We start from the raw sequence: 25,402 nt of genomic DNA, 5'->3' as shown, positions 1-25,402 counted from the left end.
CAGAGGAATTATATAGCCAGCCATCAGATTTGTGAGGAATAATAAATTATTAATGTTTTAAGCCACTAAATTTTAAGGTGTTCTTTTACACTATAGATAACCAATAAAATTTTCGAGGAGGTAATATCTTGGCAAAATCTTATTATTTGTTCCTATCTGTAATTCTAACCATATTCTGACTAATGCAAAACCTTTCTTTTTAAAATATTTTATTTATTTATTTGACACAGAGAGAGAGTGTGTGAGCACAAGCAGGAAGAATGGCAGAGGGAGAGGGAGAAGCTGACTCCCCACTGAGCAGGGAGTCCAATGCAGGGCTCCTGGGATCATGACCTGAGCCAAAGGCAGACACTTAACTGACTGAGCCACCCAGGTGCCCCACAAAATCTTTGTGTATACTAAAATAAAACTTCGACAGTGCTCAGTCCATTGTTGGTTCTCAGTTAATGAGGCAAATTAATAAGGATTGAATAATAATCAGCAGTAGTTGTCTAATTCTATGTATGTATTTTCAGCTGAGTCCTGCTGGTAAAATAACCATTTCTACTTCCCCCTTCCAGAGGAGTGAGGGTCATTGTAGGTATAGAATTTTGCTCCTGGCAAAAGATTTTTGTTTTGTGTTCCCTCCTGTGTGGTACTCTGGTCTCAATCCTGTTAGAGATTCCATCTCACCTCTTCTTTCCTAAACTTCTCAGTACAACCAAAGCATGCCTTAGACTAGTGTTTAATTATTATGTTGGTTTTATATCATCACAGATATTTAGGGGGAGAAGAATCTGCGTTGAATAAGACGCAATACTTTAAATTGGGGGAATTTTTAAAAATCTGCACTTCCAGACTTATTGGTATTACTGTTATATTTAGATTTGATGTTTTATTATAGTAGTCTCTATAACTTTATAACAAAGATATAAGATCACAAGAAAATATTTGGGTGATTTTTTCAACAAAAATATCTTAGAATGATATTAGTAGATAAAATTCTCAAGGAATAACTCTGGTCAGTTTTGATAGTATGTGCTAGTAAGAAGTAAACAGAATTGAAATGATATCCTCTGAATAATTAGGTCCATTTCTTTTTGCTAAATATTCATTTCTTAAGGATTAAGTAAGTTACCTGTATTCTAACCTAAGGTTCCAAGTTTGCCTATTTGCTAAGATTTAAATTTGTCACCTATCTAATATTTGGGGAAGAATGATGGCTTTTGAGAGAAGTTATCATGCTACTCTGAAAATTAAGCGCACATTTGGAGAAAAGAAGAAAAGTATATACTGAAACAAGAATGCTATGCTTTGCTTGCCCCAGCACTTTTCCCCTTTTCATTTTAAGGTCAACAATTATAATTTACCAGTTAGGGAATCAGAATCAGATGATGTTTGTCATTCAAATCACACATATGAGGTATATTTGAGAAAAATCTTAGCTTCCTCATGTTTGAAACTTAATATATTCTTCAAGAAAGACTTTTTTTCAGATTTTAATTTTTAAGTAATCTCTACACACAATGTGGGGCTCAAACTCACAGCCCTGAGATCAAGAGTCACATGCTCTAATGCCTGAGACAGCCAGGTGTCCCAAGAAGGACTTTTTAAAACTACTTTTACAATGACAAGCTCTTTTGGGTTTCTATATCCAATTCCAACACGTGTGTGTATGTGTATATGTGTGTGTGTGTACATGGGGTGGGGGGTTTCCTCCATACCAGCGAACAATTCTTCAGACACCAGCAAAATGTCCTACTATTTAACTAAATTCTGGCGCTATCTACCCAGAGATCACATCAGATCCCACAAGTTAAGAACTTCCGGCCCCTCCCCACAACACACACACTTCAGATACCAATCGCAAGCTGAGGTTTCTGGCCAACTGTTTATCAATCATACGTTCCCTTGACCCACTCCTCAGGTTTGATCTATTTGCTAGAGCAGTTCTAACTCTATAACTTAAAGAAACATTTTAATTACTATATTCCTATGTAAATATATTCCTATAGTAAATATATATATATTCCTTTTTACTATAAAAGGAAACTCAGGAACAGCCGGATGAAAGAGATGCATAGGGCAAGGTATAAGGAAAGGGCATTGAGCTTCCTTGCCCTGTCGATGCACATCACGCTCCCAGCGCCTCCATTTGTTCACCAACCTGGAAGCTCTCTGAACATTCTCCTTTTGAGTTTCTATGAAGGCTTCATGACATAGGCATGATCAATTAAATAATAGGCCATTGGTGAGTGATTCAATCTCCAGGCTCCCTTGCCCAGTCCAGAGGTTGAGGTTGAGACTGTAAGTTCTAACCCTCCAATAGCTGGACCTCACGACCCTGAGATCATGACCTGAGCCAAAACCAAGAGTCGGTTGCTTAACCGCTGAGCTACCCAGGCAACCCAAAGTAACTTAACTTCTAACAAAAGTTGGAACTGGATACTAATATTGAGCCCTGGCTTTAATGTCATTTCAAGTCAAATACCTCTGAACATTTCTGTGACATATTATTGAATACATTGCCGACAGGTTCCCCTACACTGATTTTTTACTATTTCCATAGCTTTGCCTTCTCCACAATGTCATATAGTTGGTATCATGCAGTGTGTAGTCTTTGGCTTCTTCCACTTAGTGATATACATTTAAGTTTCCTTCATGTCTTTTCATGGTTAGATAGCTAGCTCTCTCTCTTTCTCTCTCTCTCTGCCTCTCTCTGTGTCTCTCTTTCTCTCTCGGCATTAAACAATATTCCGTTGTCTGGATATACAACAATTTATCCATTTGCTTTCTGAAGGACATCTTGGTTGCTTCCAAGTTTTAACAGCTAGAAACAAAACTGCTATAAACATCAGTGTGCAGGGATTTATGTGGACGTAAGTTTTCGAGTCCTTTGCGTAAATATCAATGAGTGCAATTGCTGGATTGCATGGTAAGAGTATGTTTACCTTTGGAAGATATCACCAAACTGTCTTTCAAAGTGATCTTAAGATTTTGCATTCCTACCAGCAATGAATGAGAGTTCCTGTTGTGCCACATCCTTGTCAGCATTTGTTGTTGCAATTTGGATTTTGGATTTTCTAATAGGCTTGTGCTGGGATCTCATTGTTATTTTAATGATTTGGAATATCTTTTCATTTGCTTATTTTCCATCTGCATACCTTCTTTAGTGAGATGCCTGTTAAGGTCTTTGGCCTAGTTTTTAATTGGTTTATTTGTTTTCTTATTGAATTTTACAAATTCTTTGTACATTTTGGATAACAAGTCCTTTAACAGCTGTATCTTTTACAAACGTTTCTCCCAATTGGTGGCTTATCTTCTCATTCTGAACAGAGTCTTACAGAGAGCAGAAGTTTTTAGTGTCAGTGAAGTCCAGCTTATCAAAGATTTCTAAAATGTTTTTACTATATCCAGGGTCACCTAGGTTTTCCCCTATGTTATCTCCTAGGAGTGTTATAGTTCTGTGTATTACATTTTTAAGCCCATGATCTATTTCTAGCTAATTTTTGAAAGGTATAAGTTTTCTGTCTAGATTTACTTTTTGTCATGCATATGTCCAGTTGTTTCAGTACCATTTGTTGAAAAGACTATCTTTGCTCCATTGTATTGCCTTTGCCTGTTTTTCATAGATCAGTTGACCGTATTTATGTGAGTCTATTTCTGGGCTCTGTGTTTTATTTCATTGATCTATTTGTCTATTCTTTAGCAACACCACACTGTCCTGTTTACCGTATCGTTATAATGAGTCATGAAGTCATGTACCATCAGTCTTCCAACTCTGTTCTTCTTTTTCAATATTGTGTTGACTCTTCTTGGTGTTTTCTGTCTCCATATAAATATGTTACATCTTTTCATGTTTGTCCTAGGATAGATTACCATTCTTTAACTACTCAAAAAAAAATCTGACTTTAAAATATCAAAATTTTCCCTTACCTATAGTACACATTCTGAATACTTAATAGTACTCTTTAAGCCTTGAGTTTTTGTGCAGTTTTTCACTATTTCTTCATTTGTTTTGATCTAATTCAGGAGACTCCACTTCCACGTGAATACAGTTTTAAAGAAAGACTTGACATGTTTTCTGACTCTCTGTCCGTGTTCTTTCCCTCGTGGTCCCTCATCTTTTATTCTTTGAGAGTAAGGCCTTAATGAACAAATATTTTGTACTTTTGAATGACATCAAAATGTTGCAAAGATCATAAACATGTGGAGAAAGATAGGAAGAAAAACAATAACTGCAATTATTAAACATTAAAGAATAAAAGGAAGTATTTACTTTTATTTCAAAATATCAAGTAACTATTTTGTATTTCCCCAGAATTCTCACCACTATATTTAAGTGTGGAAAATGCAACAGCTGAAAAATTCAGAATCTATTATAGCTTTCAGACCAATAGCTGTTAGGCTAATTCTGTCAATATGAAGTTTTATTAAAAATAAACTATATTTCTTGAAGTAAACTTATTTTTAGAATAGAAATTCTAAATGATTAAATTGTATTTTTGGTGTAAATTGACTTAGAAAAAAATGAATTAAATGCATAAACTAGTTCCCATAAGATCAGTGTAGTAAATTTTGCTTCTATATTTTCACAATTAAAATTTGCTGTATAACTACTACAGGCGACATTCAGTAAATCTTAGCTTCATCAAACTAGAGGTTGGCAGTTCTTCATGTGGGGGATTATATTTAGAAATTTATTTGCCTTATGAACTGATAGGGGAAAGTTGATTGACCTCCAGGCCTGGGATCTTGGGTCAGGCCATTGATAAAGTTCAGTGGCTAAGAAAGAGGTCAGTGATTACTATTTATAATTTGTTTTCTGATAATTTTATCATGCACATGTACTCAGAGGCCATGGGTTGCAGTTCACAAATTGAAACAAATGAATAAAAATATGTAAAACTAATTCTGTCAATTTTCAAAGACTAAGATATTTGTTATGGTCATTTAAATTAGTATGACTTTATGCATTAACCAGAAAGTACAGATGGACAATAACAAAATATCATCCTGTGTGTGCCCCTTTATGAATTTTCAGATAATAGTATTTATAAAAATTATATTGATGAAGAATAACATGTCAACACAAAATATAAAGGGCACATCTTTTCATGTAAATCTGTTTCACAATTCTCCACTGTTATTTCTTTTTGTTCCTTAATGATCTAGAATTTGAATGATTATTTTATCTCTTTTATATGCATAATAATATGCTCAATCCAAAAGATACCCTATATACTAGTTTCTAGATTTGTCATTGGCAAGTATTCTCTTAGTGTTTATCAAATCTCTTTATTGGCAAAATCTGCCAAGACTTTTTTTGGAGCCAAATATTTTATTCTGCTTGATTGACATACACAAAGTCTATACTGAATTTCCTGTAGTTTCCTTAGCAAATTTTATCTTGGGAACATTCTTAATATCTTAAACTGTATATAGATACAGTTTAAAATAATATTTTACTAAAAAAACAACTATAAAAATAAGGTTTGGTCTGCATACACAGGCATTAATTAAACCAAAGTTTTCATAAATATTATAAAACCAGAGATTACTAATGTAATCAGCATTTCTGAAAATGCTTTTCTTTCATTTCTCTTTTCTTTTCCTTGATTTTAATGGGACTCTGTATTGGTAGGGAAAACAAGGTCATTTCAAATGATGATAACTGCATATCTCTGTCTAGTCAAAAGGAGAATCCAAAGAGGCTGGAGAGTAGAAGGGTGGCTGTTTCTAATGTGACTCTACTATGCAGAGGACATGGCAAAGAAAGTTTTCCTTGAAATTTTGTTGTTAAAAAGCTGAAAGTAGGTAGCAGCACACAGCAAATAACATAAAAACTTCAGAGTATATATGTGGTAACATAGGTCAATATTTGATTTTGAGTCTTGGACAGATAGGACATCCATTACTGGGGATCAGTCATTGCCATGTTCCTTATATTTTCATAAAGATAGGTCTAAAACTGGCCTAAATAAGTGTGATGTGTTTAAAGGGCTAATTTGTTTAAAGGCCACTTTATTTTTTTTTTAAGATTTATTTACTTATCCCCCAAAAATACAAATGCAGTGATCTGAAGTGGCACCTGAACCCCAAAGTTTATAGCAGCAATGCCCACAATAGCCAAATTATGGAAAGACCCCAGATGCCTATTGACAGATAAATGGATAAAGAAGATGTGGTATTTATATATACAATGGAATACTACTCAGCCATCAAAAAAATGAAATCTTGCCATTTGCAAGGCCATGGATAGAACTAGAGGGTATCATGCTAAGCAAAATAAGCCAATCAAAGAAAGACAATTATCATATGATTTCACACATAGGTGGAATTTAAGAAATTAAACAGGATTATAGGGAAAGAGAGGAAAAAATTAAACAAGACAAAATCAGGGAGGGAGACAAACCATTAGAGCCCCTTAATCATAGGAAACAAACTGAAGTTTGCTGGAGGATAGGGGTGGGAGGATGGGATAACTGGGTGATGGGCATTAAGGAGGGCACATGATGTAATGAGCACTGGGTATTATATAACACTGATGAATCACTGGCCTCTACCTCTGAAACCAATAATGTTATATGTTAATTAATTTAATTTAAATGTTAAAAAGGGAAAAAAAGGTTTATTTACTTATATTAGAGAAAGAGAGAGAGACAGAAAAAGCTCGAGTCAGTTGCTAAGTCAGACAGGGAGAGGAAGAGAGAATATCGAGTAGACACTGTGCTGTTTAGAGCCCAACAGGGGGCTTGATCTTAGGACCCTGAGATCATGACCCTGAGATCTGAGCTGAATCTGAGCTGAAACCAAGAGTAGATGTGTGTTAAAATGTTTAATTATCATGTAGAAGATAATCACATGACTTAGAAATGACTTATTGGTTAAGTGACTGTTGCTAGAGAAATTGATCTTCTGAGGAAATGAGGGAATCACATTTGATCACATAAGCTGATCAGTTTTGTTTGCCGTAAAAAGCCACAGTAAGACAGATTGCTGTGTACACAAATCAGACTTGGTGTGATCACTGTGAGTGGCAAGGTTGAATCACCTTATAGCTAAAAATAAGGACATTTGAATTAGACTGTATATTCCAACTTTGGCTATGGCTCATCTAGCTCTGTACTATGGGGAAGTTACTTAAATTCTCTAAACCCCAATTTCTTCATTTATAGATTTGAACTAAGAAAGGAGTTAGTGTGAGGATTAAAATAGATTGTGTGTATAAATCCCTTAGAACATGCATATGTAAGTGTCCAATAGATGTTAGTATGGTAAGTGAGATTTAACATACTACAGGATAGAATGTTTCTATGCTAACCGTATAGTGATATTTTACAGATAGGACTTGGAAGTTACTGTTAGTGGTGTTTCCCAACATAAGTTCTCCTTCAAGGGGAAGCAATGTTTTCCATGGACCTTAGGAGTAACTAAGTCTGTAGAGTGACCAAGCAGCCCATAAGCTACACTGTGATGACAGATGCTAGATTTACTTGCCTCACTTTCATAAATCTGTGAGACAATGAGTCCAGATGAAAATACAAAGTTTATTACTCATGTAGCAGTTTTGTAGACTCATACAGAAACCTGTGGCTGTACCCTAACATGAGGACAAGGTAGACATGCATACTATTAAAAGTAGGAATAGGGATGAGAAATGATTTTGTGAAAATCTCCCATTGAATATAGAGAAACTGTAGGCAACAGAGGTTTGTTGGGATGTCTGCCGTTGGTTCAGGAGGAATTGAATGCCATTCCACCAAAACTGTGACCAAGCATTGCCTATGTGGTCGATGTGGTGACGTGTAAAGTGTATAGGATGCCATAGTAGACCTATGATCCTACAATGCCAATTAGATTAAGAAAAGAACCAAAACCTGGGAGAAATTATTGACCTGTTTTAACTTTAAGAGTTTCCCAAGTTAGATGTGTACTGTTATAAACACAATATTATGGTGACAGTGTCAAGAGATGGTGTTTCCAGAATGCTAAGTGATTGATGAGAGCTTTTACCTGGACTTTGTTAATTCATATGCACCATTGTCTCTGTTTCAAGGGCTGATATGATATAAAATCCGGGCAAGAACCAAGGTGTGGTATAGGGGAAAAAATCATAGGGTGGATAGATTACACAAGCTGTTCAAAGTCCTAGTGAAAAATACATTGTTAGATTTTCTCCAGATTTTGTGATTCTCTACACTGTTATTTTATTGGAAAAAGTTTATAATTGAAGATTAGGATTGCATCAGGATTCCTTTTATAATAAGTCTGAAATTAGGATATTTTTAATGTAACACAATTTATCTGAGAATCTTAGTTATAAATAATGCAATTTTACTCAGCATGGTCCCTCTGCACATTTTTTTCTCTAGGACCTGCGATTACATGAGTACATGGGCATTTGGAGGAAATTTTCACTGGGAGCATGAATATAGCAGAATGAGATACCTCAAAAATTGAAAAAATGCCTCAGTAAGATTGAGTGGCTTTCCTTCTCCTCCTCAAAATGTACATTCCATCAATACTAAATACTCGTTTTTGGACATGTGCACTTTCATGTACTTTTGGGCAGGCTATTCTTTCTGCTCAGAATTAACCTTTCTCGAAACCATATAAATTTTATGAATGCTTACTTATCATTTAGAATTATCTTAAATTCATAAATACATTCTTCTTCCTTATTTTCTCACCCGATAATCCTGTCTCCTGTGCCTTGTATATATTTCTGTTATCATGTTTACCACACTAAACTGTATTATTTCTTTTTACATATTTATATGTGTTTATTAACCATAACATCTTTGAGCTCCAGTTCATGGTTCATAGTTTTGTATCCTTGGTATAGAATTCTTTAAATTTTTGTTCAACTGAATTGAACTGAATTGAATTTATTGGTTGTGTATTTTTCTATGAAATCATCTGCACTCTTCTCTCATTTTCCTTCTGACCAATGGCAGGTATGTGAGAGATGGACAGGTTTAAGGGTATAGTCTTTCGAAATGGAGCAGAACAATGTTAAATGAGCCACAAAGAGATCAATTCTTACAATTAGACCACAGAAGCCTAATACTCAAACCAACAAGCACACCATCTTGAGGGCTGAAATGAAGCTAGAAATACATTTTCTTTTTCTTTGCTGTGGCTTGGCCTGTAAGAGATTTGTATTTCCAGACTTCTAGAAAAGAGTAACTATTGAGGTACAGTAATTTGTTACTGGCAAAGTGATTCACCTGTTTAGGGGAGAAGGTAAAATTAATATGAATGAAATGTATTTTAAAGTCATAAAACAATTCAAAAATTTAAGGAACTAGAGTAAGATTGAAAATAGTTAAAAATGTGAACTATTCAAATGAATTTTATAATATCTATATTTTCAATTTCATAGTAGAATCATTTAGTTTAAAGTGTTCATAAGAAAAAAATAAAATGTTCATAAGTTCATACTACTTTATAATTTGGATTAGCAATAAATTGTCCTAAAAACTCAGATGAATAAAGGTTATGGACTTTCTTCATTCTATGAGGTGCTTTCAAGGAAATACACTTTTTAAACTTATTTATCAAGAAAGTAAACAATCATCTCATAATAAGAGCTTGGTGGAATTAAGATTTTGTGTTATATATTTTACTTAATATTTGCCACTGTGGAAATAAATTCAAAGATGGAGTTTTTCACTTGGGCTGGTCGTTTTTTCTCTGGTGGGTCAAGTTTTGGCTAAAGATAAACGGCCTAATGGATATTTTAACCTTCTACGGATGTTTTCTGAAGTTGTCAGATAATAACAATCACCAAGAATACATGTTATGCATGCAGATTATCAGTTTTGATGAATTTGTGTTGGACTTTGTGAATCTGCCTTTTTTAATATGGAACCCAGATGATTCTTAGTTTTCAACATATTTGAAAACTACATCATTATACTATCTCAATGAATGAAATAATTTGGAACTTTTGCAGGTCTTTTTGGTTATTACACATCATCTTTCCCTTTGAAATATTTACTTTCCTCTCCAGATTCATCTTTCACCACTTATCTGTTTTCTGAGGATGAGTCACATCAAAGTACCTGCATGCTCCCTTTTTCCTTTGTCCATGTTGTTTTCTGTGCTTTAAATCCTGGGGCCTATGCATGCCCTCACGTGGCTGACCCCATCTGCCATCTGAGACTTAAATCAAGGGTCTTCTAGGCATAGTTCCTTGACATCCTGTGCCTTATGTCTGCTATGATGTGCAGCATTCTTCATAGCACCCTTTTATTTTAAATCTCCCCAAGTAGACCATGAGATTCTTGTGGTCAGGCAAATTACTAATTACATGTTCCCAGATGAACATAAATCTAACATCTACAATAGATAACAACAACAACAAAAAGTTTGCCAAAGGAATGAAGAGTACAATTCTTTAGGTTCTATGTTTAGGCTAGTTTTATATTAGTTAAGAGATCATTAACACAAAAACATTTAATTAACTAGTTTTAAAAATGATCAAAATAATACATATGCATGTAGTGTAAGGTATTACAAATTAAAAGCATATCTTACCATCTACAATTCACAATAGATGACCACTATTACTAGTTTCTTGATTGTAGTTCTAGAAATGTTAATATACATAAAGCATGCATATGGAGATATATATGCATAAATATCTAAATATCCCTATATATGTTCTTGTTTTATGTACACTTGCATACAAATAAATTAATTCTATATTTATGTCTTGGAGAACATTTCATATCAGCTTACATAAACCCACTCATTCCTTTTATTGGTTATCCTATTTTATGCATGTGGCATGAGAAAGTCACTTAATCCCCTCCCACCAGATATATATTCCGCTTATTTTCATTTTTTTCATTATAAACAATACTGCAGTGAATGTTCTTGCATCGAAATCTTTGAGTAACTTTTTTTTTCTCTATTGACTTCGGATAAATTTTTCTAAATTAACCTCGAGAAAGACTGTCACAATTTATACTCCCCTAAAGAAGATGAGAATGTCTGTGTCTCCATGCTCTCATTAATTTTGTATTACCCAACTTATATATTTGGGTGACTCAGGTGTTTTGAATAGCCTTTATTTACATATGAGTGAACATGAGTTTCTGTGCATGTGTATTAAGGATTTGTATTTCTGAAGTACGTTGGTTATGTATTTTCTTCTATCTTAGATACTATTACATCTCAGTTTTCCTCGGCTCTACAGCTCTCTCAAAGTTTATTTTTTCATGATTTTGATTGCTAGCTCTCTGCTCATTTCTGAAGCCTTAGTTCTCATATTTTATCTTTTAAATATACCAAACTGTTCTTCAACATTTGACTATCTGAAACTTACGTCTATGGTTTATAAAACGTCAGTCTGCCGTTTTGCATTATACCCATTCTATAGCTTTGGTTTTCACCACCTGCCTACCTAGAGTTAGTAATGCTTATTACCTATTCAACAAGTATAGAAAAACTTTTAAAGTTAAGAAGAGTTCTAAATTTGAGGTCCATAAAGAGTATTTAGAGTGGAAGGTACAGGCTTTCAGTTATGGAATGAATAAGTCATGGGGATGAAAGGCACAGCATTGGGCATATAGTCAATGGTGTCGTATTAGTGTTGTATGGTGACAGAAGGTAGCTACGCTTGTAGCGACCATCGCATAATGCATAGACTTGTCAAATCCCTGTGTTGTACACTTGAACCTAATGGAACATTGTGTGTCAGGATTACTCCAATAAAAAAGAATATTTGTTTAAAAATATAGCCTGCTTCTTGATTTTGTGTGTCATCCCTGCACAAGGGCCATGCTAATCTCTGTATTGTTCTAATTTTAGCATCTGTGCTGCTGAAGCGGGCACTGGACTGAATTTTCCTGATCACAGAGTTATCTATTCTGGTACAATCTGTGTATGTATGTCAGTATTTGTATGTGTGTTCCAGTACTTAATTTAACTTGTTGTACTCCCAGCTAAGCGTTGTATCTATCGGAGTTGCACTGAGGAAAAGCCTTGAAATGACTTGCATTATCACTGTTGTGTATGCTCTAAGTTTTAGCATATTTCTTTTTTTTTTTTTTAATAATTTTTTATTTATTTATGACAGTCACAGAGAGAGAGAGAGAGGCAGAGACACAGGCAGAGTGAGAAACAGGCTCCATGCACCGGGAGCCTGACGTGGGATTCGATCCCGGGTCTCCAGGATCGCGCCCTGAGTCAAAGGCAGGCGCCAAACCGCTGCGCCACCCAGGGATCCCAGTTTTAGCATATTTCATCCATCTTTATCAAATCCTAAAATAATAGAGTTAAACTGGAGAGAACTTCTAATTATTCTAGGGTTTTGATAGTTTTTTAATATGGAGTGTTACATGTGTCTTAAAATATTAGATCGGTTGCCATTAGATATCTGTTACCTGCATTATAAAGTTTAGCATCTTGCTCTTACCACCCTGTTTTTAAAAGTGTATTTTAAATTTTTGCATCTTAAAATATTGATGTTCACACATTAGCTTCCTTTAAATTAGAGTCACAAGGAATATTTATGTCCGTTAATTTTGTGCATGGGTGTCTCTCTCTTTCCTTCTCTTTCTCTCTCTCTCTCTCTCTCTGTGTGTGTGTGTGTGTGTGTGTGTGTGTGTGTGTGTGTGTATGTGTGTCTGTCTGAGGAAGTCAGGAACAGAAAGCAAGAGGAGACAGGTAATTGACCTCTTGACCAAGTTGTTGTGTTTGGTGAGGTTGTACCACATTGCCCTTGTGAGATTTACAGTAAAAGCCGAGCAGAGGTCTGGAGTAGAGGGACTAACAGTGTTAGGACCAAAGGCCTAATTGTCTGTTTTCTTGAAGTTAGGGTTATTGGCAGCTGCCATTACACCATCCGTGCTGCTGTCACCCAGCACAGCCAACCAGCATGCACTAATTGCAGTGGCCTTTTCATCAAGTAAGATCATCCCACTAAACACAAAGAGCTGTCTTTCCATTAGCACAGACAGTAGCCAGCTAGATCAGCTGGGCTCCTTGAGTATGATTGGACTGTCATATTGTTATGATTTGTTCAAGTTTAGAGCATTTAGCAGATACCCTTTGCACCTCTCTTTGTACCTGAATACTATAACCTGACTGCCCCTATCATTTAAGAGGGTACTATAGCTTTTCAAAGTTCAGCAACGCACAATTGCAGGCAGGCAACTGGTTTCTGACAAGAGATCAATACTGTCCTTCCAAACGCTGGAGTCAAGCTGCTGGGTCTGTCAGAGGGATGTGTGCTGTAATTGGATCATGGATGCTGCGAGTCATCTGAGTTTCCCTTCAGCACTGTCACAGCTGTCAGATGTCATCCCTTTGTACAGCTGTCACTGCGGGAGGGTTGGGGCTCTTTTTCCGTTCTAACCCAATGCAAATGTCCACTTAGCAGATGAATATTGAAGATATTAGACACTTCTTTATGCCTTTATGCAAAATAAAGATCTGTGTCATCTGTGAATTTCATGGAAATAAGTTGCAATTTATTCACTGTGAGAAAAGTGAAGTGAAGCCTGTAAAAATGAGAAATTATTTGGTTCAGGCTATTAAAAAAAAGGAATATTTTACAGAATAAACAACAATATGCAGATATTTTTCTTGAGATGGAAAAACTAATAGTGTGAAGTATTTAAATGGTCACCTTATATCTGGAAGATCTTTAAAAACATATACGTACCTTTTACTTCCTCCGTCTTCTTAGAAAAGAGACAAAACTTGGGTAGATTCAGGTTCCTTTAAATCATTAAAATTTGTTGAAAAATATAAGCAGAGTATCCCTTACTGTGGCAATATGATAAGATTTAAGGAATGTAGTTACATTTAGAATCAGGTCAAGGAGTCTCAAGAAAGTTTTTAAGACCGACGGGACAATCTCAATGAAATGAGTATGATGTGTTGGCCACAAAATCATTATTTTTCTAAATGATTACAAATGAAAGAGAAGGACACGTCCATAGTGGGCAAAATAATTATATAACTAATGAGTGGCTTCTATCAATTTCAGTGACTTTTGTTTTTGTTTAAATGAAAAAGAATGTCCAAAGAGAGTGCATTTTATTTTCCCGTAATATACTTATGACACTCTATTTTTAGAATGAGATGAATGGTTAACTTTGGAATCACATAACTTGGGTCAGGTACATTTGCAACATGTAGCAAAAATAAAGAGATGTTGCTAATGTGGCTTTGGCAATCACGGGTCCCTGAATTTCCCTAGACTATCCCGGAATAAAGTACAATTTTCATTTTTTTCACCATTTTTTTTTTCTGCCTCTCTAAGCTGATGTCAGAATCATTTTTGGATGGCCGACAGAGTAATTTTTGATCTGGGTGGCTGACTTCCTTTTTCTTGAGGTCCAGACCACACACCACCTTCTCTGTCAAACAGGCAGCTTGCGCGAGCCCCACTGACAGAGTAGCATGGACCTTATTTTCCAATATCTAACCTTAATGTCCTGTCATCCACCAGGGAATTACACTGGGTCAGCCCCTCAAAATATCTGAATTTTTTGCCTCCATCTGGCATGATGAAGTGACCTCCCCTCTTGTGACATGGCACAAGTTTTTTAGAGCCTAAAATTAGTGGCTGCCAAAATCAAAACATATACATTTGGTCCACATTGTGCGGGACGGCAATGGGAGGGGAGGGGAGCCACAGCAGGCAAAAACATCCACTGCTTTCATTTAAAAGATGGTTATGTTTGAAACGATTATAACATCCACTAATAAGGAAAAGAAGTCACATTTCCTCTGCCTCAATTAGCATTTTTCTCCCAATGTGATTTTACTTTTACAGGAAACAGGTTAAAATCCTATGAAAATTAAAATGTTTTACTCCAATGAAATGAATGATTTAGCAATCAACACTTAGTTGACTATCACTGGTATAGTAAAACGGTCCTTAACAGTCACTTGGGCAGAAAATATAGGAATGAGTGAAGTAAAAATTTTAAACTTAGTTTCCTGAGGTTATTCTTCTGTGATGGTAACTGTGAACTTTATATGCAACTCTAGTAACTCAAGTAGGCACTCCTTTTTTTTTTTTTTAACATGGTTTATGGCTAATTACATCAGAGATCCAAAACACTCTTTTTTTACATTTGCATTAATAAGGGTGTCACATGACCTCACTGAAGTAGAAGTATACATCAAAGGTAGATTAAAGGTTGGTTAAGCATCAAACCATGTTCCATATGTAAATTTATAGCAATGATGTGCTGTAGAAAGATAGCTTACCCTCTATTTCTCTGCTACTAAATAAAATTAAAAATTCACAACTCTGGTTTATGGGATTTTAAATGAATTTGATCTCTCTTTTGGGCAGGGCAAATAAGTGTTTTGTGATGTATTATTTTATAAAAAAAAAAAAAGACCATCGTTCTGGCTCATTTAATTTTGCGAGTGAATGATCTAAGATTAACTACAGACTAGTCAGTGCAGTTTAAAAGCTGAAAGCAATTTTCAGCCATAGATGGTAATGCCACATTCAGTCCACAACCGAATGACTCTAAATGACTAAGCTTCGAGGTCTTTGTATATGACCACAGGGCCTGATAAAGCCATAGGAACACAGTAAAAGCACAAAAATAGTTCCAATTTATTTGGTGCCATCACCTTAATGAGATTAATACAGACGTGTTCATGTGCCTAATTGGTGATTTTGTTTTAACTAGTAATGAAGGATTAAAACTTCAGGCAACAGGCGGCTTGCTGGAGAGGGGATTTGAGGGGGAAAAGTTTTTAATTACAAAAGGAAGCCAGTGAAGTACACCACCGCAAAGTTAATAATAAATCTTCCAAAGGGAAAAAAAATACCTGATTAAAATATGTATTCTGGATTGTTCTTGCCATTTGAGGAGAAAGGGTGATTTTATGAGCAGCACCACATACTGCTTTTATTTACCAATAGACCATTTGGCATACAAAACATATAGAACTGTTACTTCTGGGGAAAAGGCATTAAAATGGAAAAGCATTGGCCCTCGGGCTACTGTGGAATTTCAAGTATGTAGGACTGTAATCTAATTTATTCGTTTAACAGTGACTGCAACTGGATGACCTGTGGCTAGCTGTCCTGAGTCCCACAGCATCCCAGTGAAGCCGAGCGCCTTCGGAGGGACGTCACCTATGGCTTGCAACGGGACTGCCCCCCTCAAAGTCTAGTTGTAACCGTTTAAATGCTAACAGTATTAAGCATGCTGCCAAAACACAAACACTCAGCCTATGTCATTAAAATTTAATTATACGGGGGCAGCTGAGCCCAGTCTGAGTTTTGAATCTGAAAAATCTTGTTAAAAAAAATAATAAAAATGAAAGTACCAACCAAATCTATTAGCATCTGTCTCCACCAGCCGTCGGATTATTTCTTTAAAAGAGAATTGCAGGTTTTACCAGAGTTCAACAGCACGCTCACAATCCGCACGTTAAAACACATTTTGATTATTGCTCCTCGGCCACAAGCAGGCGAGGGGCCATTGTTTCATCTCGTCGTTGGTGGCGGCCGGGGACACGACCTGGGCCCCGTGGATCTGCCTGCGTGCTCTTATTTTTTTTTTCTTTCTTTCAGCACAAAGGGTAAAATACAGGAACTATATCCCTACACTGCCAACTGAATAAAACAGTCTCATCCAGGCAATTATTCACACCCTCCCCCCGAAACTCTGCCCCACGCTGCCGTGTCATTGTGATCAGGGAAAGAGCCCTGAAATGCAAGAATTTTGTCTCTGATGTTCTATTATGAACCACTTTCAAAGGACTCTGGGTAGTGATACTGTGCAGGGTAAGATGCTACCTTCCCAGAGAATGAAGACAGAAATATATTTTACATTTCTTGTCAGATTGAACTTTAAGACATCCTGACTGCTTTCTCTATAATTTAAACATCACAGCCCAAATGGCAACATGCTTTGTTCAGTTCCAGTTGTGTGGAGTTTTAGTGCTTCATTGATTCCGAGGAAGTGTGAGGCTGGCACGGGGAGCAGGGCGTCAGAGCCGCGCTCTCACTGCAGCATGTCAAGCCATTATATCTGGGACCGGAATGTCACCGTGGTCTCAATGGTTCGTCAGCTGAAGGATATGGTTAACAAATGTAAAACCAAACTTCAGAGGAGTTGGTTTTCTGTGCTAAGTGATCTGTATTCCCTGTGAATTTACTTTCCCCTAACCCCGTGAAATTAACAGTACTTTCTGACATTCGACCCCCTGACCTCACACATAATAAGAATTTAAAAAGCACCATGCATGAGTGTGTCTCTGTAATGCAAAACTGGGAAAAATGACCATGTCACAGTTTTATTATACAAAACCTTCTCAATCTCCATTGCATGCTTCATATATGAGTGCTCGGTTTAAAGTTATTATAAAGAAAAACACAATTTGAAGAGTAATAATTCACTGCTCGTGACTTTTATAGACAATAAATTGTAGCAAATACATATTGCTACCAAAAAGCTTTGTACTCCATTAATGCAGATATTTACCAAGATAAGTGTTAGAAAGAGTCCGCTGGAAGACTCGGGCGGTTCAAAGGAAGGGCCTTCCGGGGAGCCGGTTGCCAAGGGTGCAAGTGCACGCACAATGTGTAGGTCTCAAGGTTTAAGAGGCAGAAGCAGGGAAGTGTTATGTGGAAATGATTTTGTGTTATCAGGCTCCGGGGATGACAGCATACAAGAGTAAGAACAAGGTGCTATGTGGCTTTTTCTTCACTGTGAAGTAAAGATTGGCAGCTGGAAGTAAGGCTTACAGGCAGACCTGCACACAGGACCTCTTCACCCAGGACTCGTAATCACTACTCAAAGGAAAACGCATTTACCAGGGAAAAGCGGCTGTAGCCATCAGAAGTGTGCTTAAAACACCACTTAAATATCACTTTATACGCTATTACTTGCAAACTGTGGCTTCGTATTAAATTATACTTGCATAGGCTTTTGCTTAGGTGCTGATAATGCTTTTGAGGTTGCATTGGTGAAGAAGAATTTAGGCTGCTTTACAAGAGACGTGACCAGAATATTCCGCGCAGTTGACAGTGACAGGGTGAAAAATTGCAGAACTGTACTTTCTTTCCCCATATAGATTGTAATTTTAATTGTCATTGTGGCCCTTCTGTTTTAATTATGGGACTTCTTTGATATATACCAGGACATCGTATTGAATGAAAATATGGTGCTATAATAGTCTCTTTATAATTAATGACCACATGTAGATCTTGGTGCATAAAAGGGAAGGAATAAATGAACAATTTATTTAACTAGGTTTTGGATTTCTTTCTGTCTTCCAGTGAATATAAAATGATCCCAGGGCCTCTGAGAGTGTCTGATGTAAGAACTGCACAGAATAGCCAATAAAATTACGTTAGGCTAGATTACAAAACATATTATGCCTTAAAATGTTGTGCCCACAGATGGTAAAATTCTTCTATTTACCACGTTAGTCTTTTAACATTTTGTCTCAAACAAAGGACCTTCGAGATTCATCTGCCAGTACCTTGTAAGTGTGCTTCTTGCCCAGATCAGACCTGTGATGCAATTAATTTTTACAGGGAAAACGAGGGCCCAGGAAAGAGACTTTTGGAGTCTGATTTATCAAACTGCCAAAACCCCCCAAATCTCTCGGAACTTTCGCCTTCAAAATACGGTAGACGTGGGGCGTCGGTCGCCCGGAGGAAGAGGGATCCGCCTGGATCCGTGCGACCCGGGCGGGGCCTGAGCGCGGGCCACTGGCGACCCCGGGGGCGCGAGGGCGCCGAGCCGCCTGCCACCCGCCACCCGCCACCCGCCGCCTGCAGGCGCGCTCCCCTCCGGGCCCGGGGCGGCGCCCCCCACCCCGCCCCGGGCCTCACTCCGTGGCCAGCCCGACCGCCAGCGGGGACAGCGGGGGCCTGGCCGCCGCCACGTGATGCTGCGGCCACCGGGTGTGAACGGCGGGCGGCCCTGCGGCTCGGGAGGCCGGGAGGCGGGCTCGGGATGCGGGCTTAGGATGCTGGGATTCGGGCTCGGGACACAGGCTTAGGATGCTGGGATTCGGGCTCGGGATGCAGGCTTAGGATGCTGGGATTCGGGCTCGGGATGCGGGCTCGGGATGCAGGTTTAGGATGCTGGGATGAGGGCTCGGGATGCGGGCTTAGGATGCTGGGATTCGGGCTCGGGACACAGGCTTAGGATGCTGGGATTCGGGCTCGGGATGCAGGCTTAGGATGCTGGGATGCGGGCTCAGGATGCGGGCTCAGGAAGCGGGCTCGGGATGTCAGGATGTCGGCTCAGGATGTTGGGATGCGGGCTTGGGATGCCGGGTGGGCGGGAAGCGGGCTCGGGACGCGGGCTCGGGACGTGGGACGCCCACCTGGGCCGAGGCCCGCGGCGGCTGGCGCTGGGGGCCGAGGGCAGGCGGGCCGGGGGCGCTCATCACCTGCCAAGCAACGGGGCCTGCCAAGCGGGCCTGAATTCCGTGCTTTGAAGGCCTTAGGCATCCGGATAGGAAGACGCTCTTTCTTTATATTATCCTACTTTGATTTATTTGTTTTTCGAACGACGTGGAGCATCCCGATATCCTACTGCTTATTGAGTTCAGCACATTAAAGTTCCATGAGTTCCTGTCATTATCATGGACTTTCCTAATGTTAGAAAATAAAATATCATACAATTCACATTTTCTGCTTATGAATCTAATTTTATTTAAATACTACTTACAGAACTCATTAAAATATACTCAGGTTTTCCTACCTCCAACCAATAAGATGTATTTTTTACCAGTTTTGCATTTACGCATATCTGTTTTTCTGTTACTTTGCCCACATGACAATTACCTTTCATTACGAATTTATAAAATCATTTACATTTTAGCAGTTTAAATGTTTCTGCTGACATTTTGTAACTATTACCCTCTTCTAGAATGGCATATGTTCAGGCAGTTAATAAAAAATTAAATGGAATAGCACTAGACAAGGTGAAGCTTTGTATCAGAGTGTTCTTCACATTTCTGAAAATACCATCTTTGTGTTGCAAACTGTGAAGTGAGGTTAGGGCTGTGCCAATATGTGTATTTGTCACAACTGTCACAGGGACCGCGAACTAGCCAATCACACAGCCCTTAATTAGACAGTTATATTTTGCTTTTTAGAAATTGTCCTCATGTAAAATGGTGTCTATGATTCAAGAAAGGTGCTGAGAGTCAAGAGGGCAAAGAATGCCAGCAGAAAAACACTTTAATTTTTTAAAGAAGATTTATTAACAGCTGCACGATTTCTTTAATAGAGAAATGAAATATGCAAGGCAAAAGAAACTGTATAAATTTAGCAAGGAAGAAAGGTATTATGAGGATTTTTGAAATAGCAATAGGCTGAATTAAACATCACAGTGTAGTATGTTGTCATGTGGATTTTGACATTATAAATTTAAAAACGCACAAAATGAGCATTCAAATAGTCAAGAGATCATAGATGTTTTAAAAATCTTTACATAGGTTCGTAATTATGACATCGACTTCCCTGGAAAATTCCGTTTAGATTATTTGTTACCAAAGGTGAATTGTGTATTTTTGCCAGAGATTTTTTATGCTTTTATTTATTTATTTTTGGATTCTAGAAACATCTATAGAGCAGAATTGTATATATAAAATATATATAATATATATATATTATATATATATATTTAAATGAATTCAGAGTTCTTCCTTCTCAGAGTAGAAGGCATTGAACGCCTGGCCATATTTGAAAGTGTGCTTTTAACTTCTATGATGTATTTGTACACAATTATAAAGTTTCATAGAGAACGAAGCAGACAATAATATGTCAGTAAAATAATGCATGTGCAGTAATTGTATATGTATTTTCCTTCTCTGTAAAAATACACACTGGTATGCCTTTTTACCGACGTTATCGCAATCCATTTTTACATTTTGAGGATTGGAAATTGAAATTACATTTATCTTTTAAGTAATAAATCACCAAGATACTTGGTAATTTTTGCCAGCAATATTGCCTTTGGATTAAAATGTGATGAATTTTATGATCTTGCATATAAGTAAAAGTAAATCAGCATGATTTCAAAACTATCATAAAACTTATAACCTTTTCTTTTATATGATTTCTGAGGTCTTAAAGTTTTTAAGCTAATTCCAACCAGAGCAGAAACATTTTGAATTCCTAGGACCCGAGGGTGGGAAGTCCTAAAAATCCCAATAAATGAAAGCTACACAACATCACAGAGACCCTTTTTAAGAAATAAATAATAAATCCCAATTTAGATAAAAGAAATATGACTAATTCGTTGCTTGTTTTTAACAGTGAAAATTTCATTTATTTTATGAGCAAAAAAAAAAGCCTTATTTGGGGTAACTTGCATGGTTCATCCCATTTTAAATCTTTATTCAATAGGCATATCATAGAAGTTTTAACAGTCATAGCAGATTAACCTTGCCTGTGCTTTTGGAGGCTAGTCATCTGATGAATTTACATGCAGCTGGATGAAAATGCTATTTGGAGAGAGATTGAGAGTTTATTTGATTAAATCCCTTTCTCCACTACCTTGACCTCTTTCTTGTGAAATAATCAGAACTGTTTAGCAAGAATATTCAGGCATTAATAATGAATTGCTTTTGAGCTGGTTTCTTCTGCATGCAACAAACCCATTGACGTCTCTGCTTTTTTTTTCTTTTTTCTTTTTTTTAACAGTGCTTTATTTAATGAACACTATGATTAGAAACAGTAAGAAACATATCTTTGAGGAGTTTTGTTTTATAATATGTAGGCCATTTTGCTATTTGTAGTACTAATTACTATGGTGTATGTTCCTCTTCTCCCAAAGACGGTCTCTCCACAATCTGTATAAAGATGGGATGTGTTAGACCAGGCCAGATGCTTCAATGTGATTGAATTGCAGTTAACATGGTTTATCCTCACCAATTGCAAGAGTGATTTGGAGAGTCCACGGAATACTATGATCTTAAAGAGTGACATAGTTCATGATTCTGTTGTTTGTATATTTATATACTTTTCCTCCATAGACCCTTGGCTCCTAACAGTTTTGTTACTCAATTTAATCAGTTCACAGTTGTTTCCCTGAGAAGTTATTAGGTCATGTTTCATAGAATCTTTTTATTTTTAGGAGAATTTAGAGAGCATTTGGTACAAGCTATTTTTTAGAGAAAAAAATTATCTGCAAGATTAAATTAGTTTCTTATTTTGTACAGCAAGGTATAGACAGATTTGGGTTGACTCCAAATCTGCTCCAGGCCAGGAAAAAAGCAGTGCAAGCTATGGCTGCTATTCTCATCTACTTAAAGTACTGTGGAAAGACAAGATATTTACGTGTAAAAAACTAATCAGCAATTAATACTCATCACAGATGAATGAAATAGGGACTTTTTACCCTGAAAGCAGAAAGGCAGCATTTAACTCCTTCAGATCTCCTTGGAGTATTACCGGATGGATCTCAGGTTTTATTCGGCAAAAAGAACATTGGTCAGTATTTGGAAACTAAGATAACTTTCAAGTGTAATTCCGCCAGGAAGTAATGGGAACAAATGGAAATCTTGGAAAGTGCAGTACTATCACTCCTGGTGTATGTGCTCTTGACAGTTAAATTTTTCAGCAGGGGACGTATTTGCTGTATACATACCCTACTGTACTGTCCTCCATTATAAAGCTACAGTACCTTGTCTTCATACTAAATTAAGCTTCATTATAATTTGCTTCTTAATAACATGCACTTCACTGTAATATGTAAAATGCTTGGCTTTCATGAACAACTCTATGGAAAAGCTGTACAGTAGCTCATTTGCATTTAGAAATTACATTACGATATACTAAGCTGCAGAAAATCTAATCTAACAATTTAAAATAATAATTTCTAGTGCTTTACAAGGAGGATACAAGTCAGATTACAATAACATATTGTACTATTTCTCTGTTGGGTAAAACAGAATTGGTTCATTTTTTTTTTTCACCTTAAAAGTACCCAAAAAAGATTTAATTCTTTAATAATGAGAATAACATTATATTGAGAGGGGAAGACCATTTAGATTACTCACAGGTGGGTAAAATTTGTCTTTCTTAATCATAAATTAGTCGTTTTTAAAAAATACAATTATATCATTAATATGCTAAGTTTAGGGAAAAGGTTTTATGAGATTCAAAGACCCAATAGCAATTCTATCTACAGACTATGGATCTTACTTTCAAAATTTTTATATCTTTAATTATGAAGTAATACATAATTCAAAAATTCATGTTTAAAAATAACAGAAAACGTATAAAACAAAATTAATTTTTATAGTCATATCTAAACATACCTACTCTAAAACTCTTGTTATATGTTTGATGTTTAGGATACTATGAACATCATATAATGTTGCAAACTTGATGGATTTGAAGGCAGAGTTTTTAATGTTGATACATATCTGAAAAATATGATAGATATCTGAAATATGATAGATATCTGAAAAATATGAAATTCATGTAATAAATACTTTAGCAACTATGATATAACCTATTCTAGAGTATGTCAGAAAACACAATCTTTTTGGCATCAAGTTTCATGATGTATATGGGGAGTAGTATTTTTATGTATTAATTTTAATACAAGAATAAAGTTAGTGACATAAAAGAATAAAAACCTTAGCACTTAAGGAAAAAAGCCATATTCAATAGAGAATCAGAAAGTGCTTGATGGGGACACCTGGGTAGCTCAGCAGTTGAGCGTCTGCCTTTGGCTCAGGTCACGATCCCGGGGTCCTGGGACGGAGTCCTGCATCAGATCCCCATCAGTCCTGTGGGGAGCCTGCTTCTCCCTCTGCCTGTGTCTCTGCCTCACTCTCTGTGTCTCTTATGAGTAAATAAATACAATCTTAAAACAAGACAAAACAAAAAGTGCTTGATGGAGAAAGGTTTATTTTAGATCAGGATGAAGTTAAGTTCAATGAAATTCAGCAAGTATTTATTATCAACTATGATATGACCTCTTCTCTGAAAGAGCTTACCATTTTGTTGCGATAAGACATTGGAAGGGACAACCAACTTTACGGAACTACTAGGGAGAGCTTCATGGAAGAAATCACATTTGATCAAGTTTTTAATTAAGTAAGAGGTAAGTGGGTGGAGGAGGAGCCATTGTGGGATGAATGGAGAGCATAGGAAAAGAAAATATTTTAGGGTGTGAGAGGGCAAGTATCTTCTGGAAAGATGGCTAATCATGGGAAGGTGGAACCTTGTGACAGCTGATGAAACAAACTAGGAACAGAGCTTGAGTCTCCTGTAAGACTTACCAGAAGAATGACTACAAATGTCTACACTTCTTTTTCCATTTACCTTTTTTCCTTTTCCTCCCTATTTTTTCTTTCTCTTTCTGGAAGATAACCCTAGCAGTTTTGTAAGAGTGGGAGAATAAAGAGAAATAGAGGACTTTGCCTCTGAGGCAAAGTCTACTTCTTGGGATAAGCTAAGAGTTACCCTAACTTCTGAAATGGTATTATTTGCTGGCTATACTTATGTTTAAGAATTTCTAGTGCATTCTTTATTTCCATTTTAGAAGACTATAATATGAAGTAGAGATCATAAGTGAGAAAATTAGGCAATTTTTGCAGCTAAGAAAATCAACTTTTCCATTCCCAAATTATGCAAATTTGTTACAGAACAAATTAAATATCTGGGTTATCGTCCAGCCTTTTCTCTGCTTTATACTATAAACAAAACTTTTTTGAGTAGGAAGTAGGTAGATTTATAAGACTTGACTCTTTGGCTCCTCCTTCATAAAACTAACACACCAGATGACAAGTATCAACTACTATCAGTTTTCTTTATATCAATGAGAAAAACCATGGCAAATGAAATTAATTCTATCCAAGTTTATATCTTAAAAAACTTTATTTTTTTGTTTGCTCATTTCTTTTGCAAATAAGTTCTTCACTTAGATTCTAAAATCAGTAAAATGCACCAAGTTTTAAAAATATTTAAAATAATGATATTTACTCTAAATACATTTTCATGTGTATTTAGAATTTAAAGCAATGTCTTTTTATTAATCACTCAGAAAATTTGTGAGACACATCCTAATCATGGAATTAGATAAAGCAGTGACTCTAGAACAAACGTATTGGGAGATATTATGTTTTTGCTGCTTATTATTTTGTATTACTCAACTCGATGTCCCTTCTTTGAGTAGTCTGTAAGAGTATGATCCTGAGAGGATATAACCAAGGAACTAATGTAAAATTGAAAAAAAAGAGAGAGATAAAAGAAAAATATATACATTGCCAACAATGTCAATTTATGTCTCATTCCTAAATGCTGTAATGCCAAGTGGACTTTGACTTTAAGTCTAAATTCTAATGAAGGCTGAAATTGAATAATTATGTCAGCAAACAAGATAGATAGATGACCTGACTAAAGATGGGATAAATGAACTAAAGTCTCTAATGCTGAAAATAT

The 25,402-nt window shown here is 36.5% G+C and overlaps 1 non-coding gene across 1 annotated transcript; it reads right to left on the bottom strand.

Moving 5' to 3' along the window:
* Positions 1-11,722: 11,722 nt before the first annotated feature.
* LOC121472460 lies at positions 11,723-11,826 on the bottom strand. The gene has a single exon (XR_005982926.1). It is a non-coding gene; the product is annotated as a U6 spliceosomal RNA (small nuclear RNA).
* Positions 11,827-25,402: the final 13,576 nt, after the last annotated feature.

The sequence above is a fragment of the Vulpes lagopus genome, chromosome 11 (genome assembly GCF_018345385.1).
Source record: "Vulpes lagopus strain Blue_001 chromosome 11, ASM1834538v1, whole genome shotgun sequence".
NCBI lineage: Eukaryota > Metazoa > Chordata > Mammalia > Carnivora > Canidae > Vulpes > Vulpes lagopus.
Note: the sequence above shows the minus strand (reverse complement) of the source record. Positions and strands in the feature narration are given on the sequence as shown.